Genomic DNA, 13,306 nt, shown 5'->3' on the forward strand with positions numbered 1-13,306 from the left:
TTGCACTACCTCAGGCTAGGCTCACTCTCTCAGTGTCTGCTGTAACTCCTTCCTCCCAGTCTGTGCTCCCTATGGTAAGTGTCTGGAATGGGCTAGGTACTCTGGCTCTGCCATGCAGTACTTGGGGCGTCTACCTCTCTTGGTCAGCCTAGCGCAGACCCTCTCCAGGATTCCTGACCAAGTTACAGGCTATCCCTTCTGGCGTCCTACTAACTAGCACTGCCTCAAGGTGACTCGGTCAGCTATAGCCCGGCTCCAGACCCCTCACTCCTTTCAGGCCCCTAGGTCCGTCCCTACGCAGCACAGAGTGGCAGCAGACGCTCTCCCTGTTTCCCAGTGTGCCTAGCTAGAGCCTGTCCTGATGACAGATCTGATCTCAGCAGCTCGCCTCCAAATGTAACGGTATTTCTGAACCGGCCTGACCCACCCAATCTCACATTGGCCCCTGTGGTCTAACCGGCCCCCATTACAGTGTGGTAGTGTCTGGTGGTGCACCTGTTGGCAACAGGACTCCTGAGTCTCCCGCATGATGGTGTGTGGGGAGGACCCGTCCAGACAGGCAGCTGAGGTAGTGTGCTGAGTCTCACCTAGTTCCAGTGCAGCGCCTCCACCTCATCAGGGTCCCTGCGTCCGCATGGGGATGGTCCTGTTGAGGAACTCCTCCGTGGTGCTCCTCTCTGTACATTCACTCCACACATGTACACGAGAGGGTTTGTGATTAAGAGCATCTTTATTGCTTGAGGTGGGCTAGCTGCCCTCCACAATGGGGTGTACTTAGCCCTCCATCTTCCAGCTGCTTCCCTCCGAAAGGTACGCCTTCCCTTAATAGGTGGGTTCCCTATCCCCGCAGGGATCTCGGCCCTGTGCCAGGTCCCTGGTCACAGTTCTCTCAGGCAGCTTGTCTCTGTCTGCTTTGTGCTGCCAGACTCACAGCTCTGCATTCAGACTACTGCAACAATGTTGCAGACCTCCATCTGCCTCTTACTGAACACAGCAGCACAGCAACAGGAACTCCACAGACTAACTTTTGGAACAGTGCTGTGCCTTATATCCCCTAGGAACAGGCACATCTCTGATGTCACTAACCGTGGACACACAGCATGTTGTCTCTTCCTATGAGACATATGACACCTCACCAGGGTGTGAGGGCAAACCTCCATAATTACTGCTGGCATGCCCACAACTTACCAGGCCTTACTGTCAGCAGGAGAGATGACTGTAGCCATTTTACATGACCGCTACACTAGTTAAATACTTTCTTGGCATAAGACTGCTCTTTAGAAGGTACATGTATCAATGCATTACAACAATTATATCAGACATTTTCACCCTCGTAGAACATCTCACTACAGAAGATATCAAATAAGTTATTCTTATTTTTTTACATTTGATTCTTCCCTTTTGTTCTCCCATCACCTTAATGTTATTGCTAAATATTGCCGCTTATTTCTCTGTAAAATTGCCCAAATACAACCTTTTCTTTGTCCCTACTTCTAAAATGTCAGTTTGGAAATGCTTCCTACTGTACATTAGAAACATTAAAAATGTCTTTAAAACATTTTTTTTTTTTTTTTAAATGCTACAAGTTTTTTTCTCGTAGTACAGAAGTGATTTATTTAAAAACAAAAAAAAAAAAAACACTCATGTAGGGTATTGCTTGACCTTCTGCTTTAATGAATTTCCTCATTATATCCCATCAGGACTGCTGCAACCTTTTCCTTACCTGGGCTCCCTGTCTTGCAGCTTTCTATCCTCAGTCCATTCTAAATGCTGCTGTGAAAATAATCTCACTTTCCTCTTGATATCACTGCTTCTCTCCTCCTGAGTAATCACTGTTGGCTCCCATAAAAGCAGCATTCACTACAACATATTCATCTCTCAAGTCTCTCCTCTCATCTGCCCCTCCCTATTGTAGATATCAGATTTATTCTGTTTCTATATCAATAATCGCTCTCTACACCCTGCTCAAGTATGTCTTACCCACCACCCCCGCCCCCCCCCCCCCCGTGTCACTACAGCTCTCTCACACCTACAACCTTCTCATATATTGCACCCTACCTCTGGAACTCCCTCCCTCTCAATGTGCACCAAGCACCTTCTCTCTCTAACTTCAAAACCTATCTGTTCAACAAAGTGTTTAAATAGTTCTGTATAACCACTACTTACCAAACTACAGTATGCTCCTATACGCACTCGAACCAATGCCCTCATATTTACTCCTACTGTTTCTGTTGCTCGCCCCACACTCCGATTAGATTATAAGTGCTTCGGAGTAGGGGCATCTTTCTCCCAATGCTACATTTATATTCCGTGGTTTGTAATGTAATGTTTGTAAATAAAAAATAAAAATTTTAAAGCGCTAGGTACTTGGTTGTCACTATAAAAATATACATACACACGTATGTTTAACGTGTGCGCGTGTGCGCGTGACACAATTATTACTTTTCTGTCAGTTACCATGCTAAAATCTTGGATGGGCACCCATGTTTGTCCTTATCTTAATTCCTAACCTAAAACGTTGAATTCATTAATATAATCATTCATTCCTCATCATCATATTTATTTTAACTTGAATTCCAAAGAAAACTCAAGACTTTTGTAGCCATCGTTATCCCATGTTTACTTTTCTTTGTGACATTGAATCACAAGTTTTAAGATTAGGCTTTTTTTTTGTTAACACAAATTGCCAATTAGCAGGAACTGGCTGCAGAACACACAAAGGCGGAAATATTTCATTATGTTTTTCAAATGTAAGACGTCTTGGAAAAACATTATTTAGTTTGAATGATTGCAATAAAATGAATTATATGGTTTGGTTACTAGATTGTTTTAAATATGTAAAGCAGACAAAAGGTAACCACTAGTCACTACCTGACACTTAGAATATAAACCATATATTTAGTTTTCAGCATTATAGTGCATTTACAGTTGATGATTTTTCATCCTATAAAGAAACACCGACAGAATATTATCCCACTCGTTGAAAGAGAAGCCGATTTCTCTGGCAACAAAGTGGAAAACAGTGTAAAACATATACAGTATGGGTCTATTTATCAAGTAAATTTTGGAGCAAAACTATACCTTCTTTATCAGGGCCGGCTGGGAGTTTGGTGGGGTTCGTGCCGGGGGAGCGTGCAGTGCCTCTTACCATCTCCGGCATCTCCTCTTGCTCCGCACCTCCTTCAGCTATGTCACGTTGTCGTGATGACATTTGACGTTGCATTGTCATGGTGATACGTCGTCACAAGGAAAAGATGCCGGAGATGAAGGAGCGGGAGGACATGCCGGAGAAGGTAAGAGGCCCGTGCTCTCTCCCACCAATCAGTTGTGGGAAAGAGCGCGGGGCCTCTGTAAGCGCGGGGCTCGGTGCAATGACACAGATGGTACCACCATCAAGCCGACCCTGTAATATGCCCATCTGCCCCAGTTTGCAATTGGCGTGTCAGTAGAAGGAGTTGGGGACAAGTTACATGATGCTCATATTATAATGAGATGTATCACATTATGCATCTCTCTGTGAGACATTATTTGCCTCTTACTTGCACCAACGAATCTGCCAAATCTGAAGAGGGACACAGAAAAATATGTACCGAAGTACATGCACCGAAGTGCTTCAAATCTGAAGAGGCGCAAGTCTGTCGTTCTGCACCAGATATAGGAGACTGTTCTTATATAAGTCTCCTTGTGTTGATACATAGACGTCATTAAATATGTGAATAATTCCTTCCCCCTTTTTAATTAAAATCTTCCACTTAGTTCATGAATGTTACCATTTCTATTCATCAATTGGTTTAACCCAATCATATCTGGTTACACATGTGCCTGTGCCTCCTTGTTTCTTCACTATTGTTGAAAGAATGTACAACCTAAATCAACACTCAAAGCTTCCAATCCTTTACCACTGGGGAATTACACTGCATCATACCGGCTTCTTTTCATGATATAGACTAAACTTGACTTCAGGTTCTGTGGCTAATCCTAACCCTATTCAATATATTGGGAAGATGTCTTCCGCAAGTGTTAGAAATCCGTTTATTATATTAAAATGCATGAAGGAGAACTTATATCAAGACAATTGAATGATAATATGTATTAAGGTTTGGATTTCATATGTAGCCAAAAGAGATGAATTTAAGGTTAAAGGTTTAATGCATAACAGATGTTGGAGGCTGTCTTAGATATCGCATTTCAGGCCTAATCTAAGCTGAAGTGGCTAGAGTTCTTTGTTACAGGAAAACCACAAGGAGAAAGGGGGCGGAGTTAGTGATCAATAAATACAGTTGTCTCCTGATCAGCTTTCTCTTCCCAAGACCACTCTCTGCAAGAAATATCTACGCTGCAATGTGAGAGACAAAAGTTTCTCTCTCTCTTTGTTCTATGATTACCATCTGAGAGAAAGAGCACGTTGTCATCATTGATGGAACTTTCATCTGTAAGCAACACTGTAAGAATAAACTATAACTTTGTCTACTGAACAACAATGTTGTGAAGTATTGGAGTCTTTATGAACAAGGAATAGGTGAAATAATTCTAACAGCAAGCAAGCCCTTAGTAGCTAGCCCACCTGAGCAGCTAGTGATGGTCAGCCCATGACTAGATGTTCACTTGAGCTACTAAGTAGTTCATATTTTCACATATGGAATATGGATGCTATTTGGGCTTATTTGTAGGGTGTTTATTTTGTATGGTAACCCCTCTGGTGTCTGAAGGCATTATTTTACAATATATTGGTAGCCTCAGGCATCACAGGGGGTTAAATAATATTCTGCCAAAGTGTTTTGCAACAGATAGAAGATGGAGCAGTGTTTACCTTCAGAGTAGACAGAAAAGAAGGCTTTTGTAATAATAAAAAAATAAAAGAACCTGGCTAAAATGATACCTTTATTGGGTAACGAAAGTTTAAAAAGAGTGCAAACTTTCAGCACATGTTTACAAAAGTGCCAGAAAGATCTTCTAAGTGTAGTATGTCGAAAATAGTTTTTAATGCATACTAGAAAACACCATTATACTCGCAAAATTGCAGTTGTCCTTAGACGTGGGACATTAATTAAAGGCCTAATCCGGGACACTGTACCTTTTGTAGTATACTGACGAAAGCGTCCCTAGCAATAGTTACCCTGAAGAGCTTGGCATGAGCATTAGGGCCTGTTTGAGACACCGTAGTTGGTTTGACCCAGTATCATACAGTCACGCGCTGAGGCACGTTGCACACTGTTTTACCATTTTTGGCTTCCGGCACCTCAGAAGTATTGGCCTATTTTTGTGCCAAAACACAAAAGCAAGTAAGTCCACCCAGTCCCAACAACGATATAAAACAGTTTTACTGATATGTGCTTAAGGACCATGACAAAGGGCAATGTTGGCCGGAAACCACCCAATTTTTAATCTTTTGTATTTTTTGATGGACTAAATAACATTTTTTATTGCTGTGGACAATTTCTCCATTTATATGCGAAATATTTTTATTATCATGCCGATTTTAGGACTATATCGATGACAGTGAAAAATGCGATATTTATTTTATTTTTCACCGGTTGCGATATTGGCTGACGTTTCACACACTTTAGTCAATCTAGGCCTACGTTACTACTTCAGTTTCTCATCCCAACTTCTGTTCAGTTTCATTTTTGGATGGGATTGCTGCTTTAAATGCAATACAAAATAATTGACTGCAGGTATCGCTACCAGATTAAAACAAACACTAGTGACTATTACTCTGGCACTTTCAGATAAGTATTTGACGTAGGTTACAGCTATATTGAAGCCAATGAGAAATGTAAGCCTCACTTGTACTGGTATACATTGGGTGAAAGTGCAAGCTTTTGTATGCACTCCAGCTGTATCTACTCCCTGTTTGGCTCAACTAACAATATTGAGATTTGTTTCTCTATCCAGCATCTGGTATTTTCGTTTTACTGCACATAACATATGAAGATGATAGAGGGGTGAGAAAGATAGCTGTTTGAATGACAACTATAAAAATCCAACACTGTAAACTAGGCTCCTTCTAAAACGTAATTAACATAGTAAGTGTAAAAGTAATATGACACTCACTTATAATATATAATTATGTTTGATACATACATAAGAAGGAAATGAGGTGCCCTCACTGGATATATGTAACTGCCTCGGGGGCACAGCGATCATCCCCCGATGGGGAGACCTATAATATAGGACACATCCTCCTAAAACAAGAAGAAACCAGCACTTCAGAGGTCTTCATGCAAAAGAAGACATTTTAATCCACACAGATCGATGCTTCGGTCAAATACACTGACCTTTGCCAAGACAAAGGTCAGTGTAATTGATCGAATCATCGATCTGTGTCGATTAAAATTTCTTTTTTTGTATGAAGACCTCTGAAGTGCTGGTTCCTTCTTGTTTTAGGAGGATGTGTCCTGATACATACATAATACTGTACATCTAAAAATAGTTGTTCATCATTGTTGCCACAGTTGCACATGATCATCTCCATCTCTTAGTCCCATATCCCTCGAACACTCACCTCCACAAAATGTCTCGGTCAAGAAAATCCAATCCCTGTGGCTGGGAATATTCTGAAATCCGCACTCTGATTTTCCGCGCATAAGCAACGTTTTACCCGTATAATTTTCCTGGCAACGAAAACCAAATTTGCAACTGAATGTTATTTGTATGCACAGGATGGTTTCGAAATGTTTACCCATCTCTTGAACAAGCTTACTTTGTACTTTTGCTTATCTTCCTCCTCTCTTTAATCATAACCTGACCCAGTGCTAGTGAAAAGTGAAACGAGAATGCTTAAGCTTCCACCCTATGTGGCCGGATGTGGTAAAACGCGCTGGGTATTAAATTGTATTGCATCTACTGGAGATGGCACAGTCTTCTGATTGTACCATAAGTACTTCTCTGATCTCTAATACTGCTGTCACTGTTGGAAATATAGTCCACTCTTTAGCAGCTGAGTGACATGAAACTACTGACTTTTCTTGGTGCTCATAATTGCATTTGTTATTGCGGTGCTTATGTTTGTTTGTTTTTCAAGCCGTGATGTACCATATCAGTTAGATGTGAGATGAGGAAAATTAGAAAAATCTATTAATTCTTTATTGACGAGCCCTTAGATGGGCTAGATATTATGTGAAAAAAGTAGGAAACAACTGAGAACATTCTTTCTGATACAAGGGGGGATATGTATCAAACACAAAGTGTCGCCGGAGCATCTGCGTCAATTTGGGAGGAGCAACATATATATGAATTTTTCAAGTCTTCTTACATTTGGCGCAGATATCATTGCTGCAGAAGCTAATGCCAACTAAACCTGGCGGATCTTTCTGGCACAAAGAGAGAGGAAAACTACCAAAGATGCAGACGCAACTTTTGATACATCTCCTTATAATATAGTGCTGACTCTCTCCTCTCCTAACTCCTCCAATAACCACTCATTACAAAGTGCCTCTCATTTTGACAAAGTTGAAGGATTAGGGCTCCGTGACAAGGCGACATTCTGTATGTGCACGTGGCAAAATGTTTTGTTCTCTGTAGATTTGTCTAACCAGCCTTAAATAGGTGTAGTATGCTCAGCCCTGTGAATGAAAAAGAGACTAGCAAAGACATATTTATTGTTCAATAAAGGTAATAGTATTGAAATGTGAGGTGAAGTTCAAGGTTGGTCTTGAGCATACATTGCTGCCTAATGTCATGTAGTGGAACAAAGTTTACCAAACACATTTCAGTATTTCAGTTTAGTGTCACATGGAAATAATTGTTATGTATTGTAATTCATATGCTGTACAAAATGAACAGACATGCACAGACTAAAGAAACTCTCAATAAACCCTGAGTAGTTACATATTTTTCAGTAATATGAAATACTTAAATACATTTTATATTCAAGTCCATTCAAATATCAGTTATTGGCGTGTGCACATAATGTTCATGCTTTGAATACAATAGTACAGAGAAAGATTGAATAAAAGCATATGATTCATTTTATACATTTTACAAAAATATGCACACATCGTGGAAACTTAGTTTCATATTGTGCATTCATATCACAACTTATTTACAGATTGTTTATTGAAATACACACTGTGGGTGAAAAAGTAAAAGTATTTCATAGGAATGTAAGAAAAAAACTAAATAACTATGACTAAGTCAATCACTTTGTCATTAAGAAACCACAATAATAATGTAAATCCTCATTCAAGACCGGCAAGGAGATATATATACAAACACAGGCATGCATAAATACATAAATACACAGGACATTTTGTGTCACCCTATCAAAAGTTTCATAATGTCACATTATATACATATAAGTACAAATACACACACGTGTGTATGTATGTATATCTATATCTATATATAGATATACATCTCTCTCTCTCTCTATATATGCAAATATAACTGTATGCATATATATATATATATATATATATATATATATATATATATATATATATATATATATATACACACATACATACGCGTGTGCAAAACTAAATAGTAGATGTTCCATACAAAACAATATGGGCTTATCATATGTATTATAGTTTAAATCTATTTAATTAAACATGGATCTATTGACAAAAAGTTCCTCCAAGGATGCAAATCTGTTTTTGTATATTTTAATAGAAGTAAAGACGTTCTTAAAACAACTTTTTTTTTTGTACAAGTTCACATGAGTGCTTTCTTTTTTACTTCTGTATGTGCCGCATACTTCTATATGTGCCGCATACTTCTATGATCTATGCCCCAGGTCAGCATTCTTTTTTCATACATTAAGGGCACCTTTCCCTTTTTTCATTTTGTATTTTTGAAGGCAGAGAACTTTAGCAAGAACTAGAATATGATAATCATCTCCCCCGAATAAACATTTCTGCGCAAATATATAATGTCACTTTACTTACACACCAAGAATGTCTTCTTCTGTTTCTTTTTTACAGCACGTTTAGAAGGTCTTCATGCAGTCATAAATACTCCCATGTTACGTCTTCTGCTTGTAACATTGTTTTTTTGTTTTCTGCCGTTGAGAAAGCGTGCGGGGATAAGATTCCTGGCTTATTCACAAGCCCATTCTCTCTCTGTGTCCAGCAGAGCCGTGGCTTACTCATTAACTGCTGTCTGTACGTTATCTAAACACAGATTTGGAATTGTAGAATACTCACAAGCAATGGCGGTCCCAGGCTGGATTACTGAATTACAAGACACAATCCAATCCTCAGTTGCCTGCCAAAAAATTTTATGTTCACATTTTTATACTCAATATATACGTAGATTTAACAATGGTGCCTTGCTATAAATGTAAACCTATTTTGGTTTAAATGTATTTACCTGGAGTATCTGATGTGTTATATGCTTTTTGTGTTCCTCAGAAGGGGGCAACCCAATTTGACTTGGATCAACACCTGCAAACGGTTGAGGAATGCAGTCACATGAATAATAATAATTTCTCCCTATATAGCACTGACATGTACACAGCACTGTACATATAATTTTGCAGGCACAATGAGTCCTTGCCCGTAGATCTTACAATCGCGTCTTGGTGCCTGAGGCACAGGGAGATCAAGTGACTTGCCCAAGGTCACCGGAGTTTGAACCAGGCTCCCCTGCTTCAGACAGTGTTATTATTTTTAGCCTCTCCTTCTGCCTCTAATTTCGTTTTTTCGTTATGCTACTGTATATTTTTTGGTTGCAGTAAATGCATTGGTCCTGGAGACATTTTCTTTTACAGATAGTGATGATACATGTGTAGCCCTTTTTCTGACGCTCCCAAAGGGACTACGGGTAACTGCACGCACCTGTGGCTCCAGGAGATCTGAGCCTCCGCTAGCTGGGAGCCTGGGGTAACACTTATAGTGCAGCGCCTCCACTTACCCAGGATCCCAGTGATGTGAGATTCCCCTGGGCAATAAACATACACACACACATATATGATGCAACCAACTTTACTATAACGCAACAGAAATAACCTTATCACTTTATCATATCAATTCTCATAACACATAACCTAACACATAACCTTAGTAGCAATGCCTAACACCCTGATAACTGGTATTGTCCTTATAACGGTAGTGGCTCAGCCACGCTCCTATTGAGTACCGTCTCTGTCCCGCTACCGCGTGCTCCACGCCGTGTCCGTGTACGGTAATGTATTGGTATAGGTTCAGTTCTTTAGCCACTCGCTTAGTGTCCCTAAAGAGTTACGCCTAAGGCGGGATCAGCGCCTGTTGACCGATGTTGGTGCACTTGATGTAAATAATACCTTCCGGTCACGGCGGTGACCGGTAACAACTTCGCAAAGGGTCTGTCGATCCGACACGTGGCCTCCAGATGTCACGGTGTCCAGCCGTCTGGTCCCAGATGACTGCAACCGCCGCAACTCTGCGCTTTGTCCCTAACTGGTACTCAGTAAGGGTGATGCTCCTATCCTATATGGCAGGCCTGCACAACTCGTAAAGCGAGAAGGGCCGAAATGCTCCAAGGAAAAAAAAATTGGGCCGCACGGGTAAAATCATCATCATCATCATCTCTCCTCCAGCACCTCTCATCATCATCCTCGTATCTCCCCCAGAACCCCTCACTATCAACCTTTGCGATACTCCCCATCTATCTCTCATACCCCCATCTCTCCCCCTCACCCACACACATAATACTCCCTCTCCACAAACACACAATAACCCTGCACCTCACATCACTCTCCCCCCTGCACCTCACATCACTCTCCCCCCTGCACCTCACATCACTCTCCCCCCTGCACCTCACATCACTCTCCCCCCCTGCACCTCACATCACTCTCCCCCCTTGCACCTCCCATCACTCTCCCCCCTGCACCTCCCATCACTCTCCCCCCTGCACCTCACATCACTCTCCCCCCCTGCACCTCACATCACTCTCCCCCCTTGCAACTCCAATCATCCCCCCTGCACCTCCAATCACCCTCCCCTGCACCTCCAATGACCCCCCCTGCACCTTCAATGACCCCCCCTGCACCTCCAATGACCCCCCTGCACCTCCAATGACCCCCCCTGCACCTCCAATGACCCCCCTTCACCTCCAATGACCCCCCCTGCACCTCCAATGACCCCCCCCGCACCTCAAATGACCCCCCTGCACCTCCAATCACCCCCCCTGCACCTCCAATCACCCCCCTGCAACTCCAATCACCCCCCCTGCAACTCCAATCACCCCCACCCCTGCACCTCCAATCACCCCCCCTGCACCTCCAATCACCCCCCCCTGCACCTCCAATCACCCCCGCTCTGCACCTCCAATCACCCCCCCCTGCACCTCCAATCACCCCCCCCTGCACCTCCAATCACCCCCCCTGCACCTTCAATCACCCCCCCCCTGCACCTCCAATCACCCCCCCCCTGCACCTCCAATCACCCCCCCCTGCACCTCCAATCACCCCCTGCACCTCACATCACCCTTCCTGCACCTCACCTCCCCTGCACCTCCCCTGCACCTCACCTCAATGCACCTCACATCACCCCCGGGACCGCGGGGAATCGCCGCCATTTTTTATTTTTTTTTAAAGTTGTTTTTTTTTAAATCTCATCGCGGGCCGCACAGAGAGGCCGGGCGGGCCGCATGCGGCCCGCGGGCCGTATGTTGTGCAGGCCTGCTATAGGGCGTCCCTGCAGCACAGCAACCTACGGTGACTTCAGGGAATACTCCTAGGGGCCTGCGGGGAAGAACTGTCCTATGCAGGCGGGTCCTTGACCCCCTGCACCCACACTACCTCTCCCTTCACCTCCCGGATCCCCTCTCACTAGCTTCTCCCGAGTACCTGCAGCAACCCACTGCACTCACACTGTACCTGCAGCAACCGCACTGCACTCACACTGTACATGCAGCAACCGCACTGCACTCACACTGGTACCTGCAGCTACACTGCACACACACTGTGCCTTCTTATCAGCACTCACAGCACTGACAGCCGTGACACTGACAAGACTGCACTCCACACACGCACCTAAGGGCAGGGTCCCTACCTTAGGGGCCCTCCCTCAGTACCTACCCACTACCCTAATAGGGGATTGGGGCCTGCCTGGGCCCTGGGGATACCTTACCTGGTGTAGGAGCCACTTGCTCCCTACACCCTGCCTTCTCCTTCCTGCTCCCAGCTCCAACTGACGTTGCCCTCAGCCTGTGAAAAGTATCAATCCCTGCTCTAGGGAATCCTGGCCTCTCATTGGCCACTTGGGGACACCTGGGGTGCTTGGCCCTAAGCCTCATGGGAGTTGTAGTCCCGCAGAGGCCTCTATAGCATTGGGGCTGCATGCGCAATTCTCCTGCGCATGCGCAACTCCCTAATGGCAGCCGCAACCCCCACACCTTACTGCGCATGCGCGACCAACGCGCACGCTCGTGCAACCTGTCATGGCGGCCCCCGCTAGCCGGGTGCGCCGCCGAGGCTCCGAGGACTCAGAGCGCTCCCTGCTCCGGCCCCCACCTTCTCGCCGTGCCGGCGGGTCCGTCGCTGCCTCCGGCGGCAACCGCGACCGCTCGGCACGCAAGGAGGGGGGTCTCTGGGACCAAAAAGAGACCGGGGCTACACATGTATGGAATAACATCAAGTTCTTTTTAAATATAATTTGTGGACAAGCCTTTAAGTCGATTAACACACATTCCCAGCTAGCTCAAACTCCCACACCCACCACATCATGAATATATATTTATGTCAACAAGAGAGCTACTGAGCGTGGCAATTGTATATAACAAGAGACAGGGGGTGCCCAATGCTACATCCCATTGACAAAACATATATGGTAAAAAGTATAAAGTAAAATACTTCAATAATAATAATAATAATAAATACTTGGTTATTTTGTTAACCCTTTGGCCAAAGCGTCATAAGCCTGCATAGCAACGCCAAGGTATAACCACATTAATGCAGGTCCTACACTACACAAGCCTTTAAGTCCTCATATGTCTTAGGCTAGGTCCCTGCTGCAGTTGGTGGTGCACACAGCCGTGCGCGCCTCTCACCAGCCCCTTACCTCCTCCCTAGTTGTCCCCGGTGACTCCTCGCTTCCTGGCTCACTGCATACTGTGACGCATCAGCCAGCAGGGCATACAACTGGATTGTGTTCCCGTGCGGCGACGCGTCACATGGTGCGCCAGGGAGCCAATGAAGAGGGGAGATCGCCGGCAGCACTATTTTGTATCAAAACCTGTGTAACAAACTTTCACGAGTTAGTCTATTCGATGATCTTAAAAAATGCATACACTTGTAAAAAAATTCTGTTCAGAGTTCTGGTATAATTGTTGCAAGCTATACACTTTCTATTGTATTAAACTAAAATACATAGAACTGTAT

The 13,306-nt window shown here is 43.7% G+C and overlaps 1 protein-coding gene across 4 annotated transcripts in view; it reads right to left on the reverse strand.

Annotated features, from left to right (window-relative positions):
* Positions 1–9,144, reverse strand: part of NR1H4 (nuclear receptor subfamily 1 group H member 4) — a 131,610-nt gene extending 122,466 nt beyond the window's left edge. The window contains exons 1-2 of one of the 4 annotated variants that reach the window (XM_075600687.1): positions 8,892–9,144; positions 6,506–6,614 (exon numbers count right to left, since the gene is read on the reverse strand). The gene's annotated coding sequence lies outside the window, so the exon portion shown is untranslated. The remainder of the gene's footprint in view (positions 1–6,505; positions 6,615–8,891) is intronic. The other 3 variants (XM_075600685.1, XM_075600684.1, XM_075600686.1) reach the window with 3 other exon arrangements.
* Positions 9,145–13,306: the final 4,162 nt, after the last annotated feature.

This window comes from Ascaphus truei, chromosome 5 (genome assembly GCF_040206685.1).
Source record: "Ascaphus truei isolate aAscTru1 chromosome 5, aAscTru1.hap1, whole genome shotgun sequence".
NCBI lineage: Eukaryota > Metazoa > Chordata > Amphibia > Anura > Ascaphidae > Ascaphus > Ascaphus truei.